This window comes from Cyprinus carpio, chromosome A4, assembly GCF_018340385.1.
Source record: "Cyprinus carpio isolate SPL01 chromosome A4, ASM1834038v1, whole genome shotgun sequence".
Lineage (NCBI taxonomy): Eukaryota > Metazoa > Chordata > Actinopteri > Cypriniformes > Cyprinidae > Cyprinus > Cyprinus carpio.
In genome coordinates this window covers 31,918,399-31,918,681 of record NC_056575.1, presented here as the reverse complement: position 1 = coordinate 31,918,681, position 283 = coordinate 31,918,399, and positions in this window count along the sequence as shown.

Here is a 283-nt window from a genome sequence, read left to right as displayed (position 1 = left end):
AACTTTTTTGCCCAGGAACTATTTTCCCCCACAGACCTGTTGCTTTCTGCATTTCCACCGCGGTCTAAAGTACCGTGAAGATAAGGCAAATAGACTGGTGACATAAGCCTGCGCGCGTTTCTCAATACAAAGTACGCAAATTTCGGACTTGCATCCTCGGTAGTTCGGACTTTGCGAGTTCGACTCGGGAGTGTGATCACACAAGTCTTGTAAGATGAAAGTCCGGTAATTCTGCAAACAACAGCGTACTTAACATCAGTCAGCTCGCCTTGGCTACTGCAAT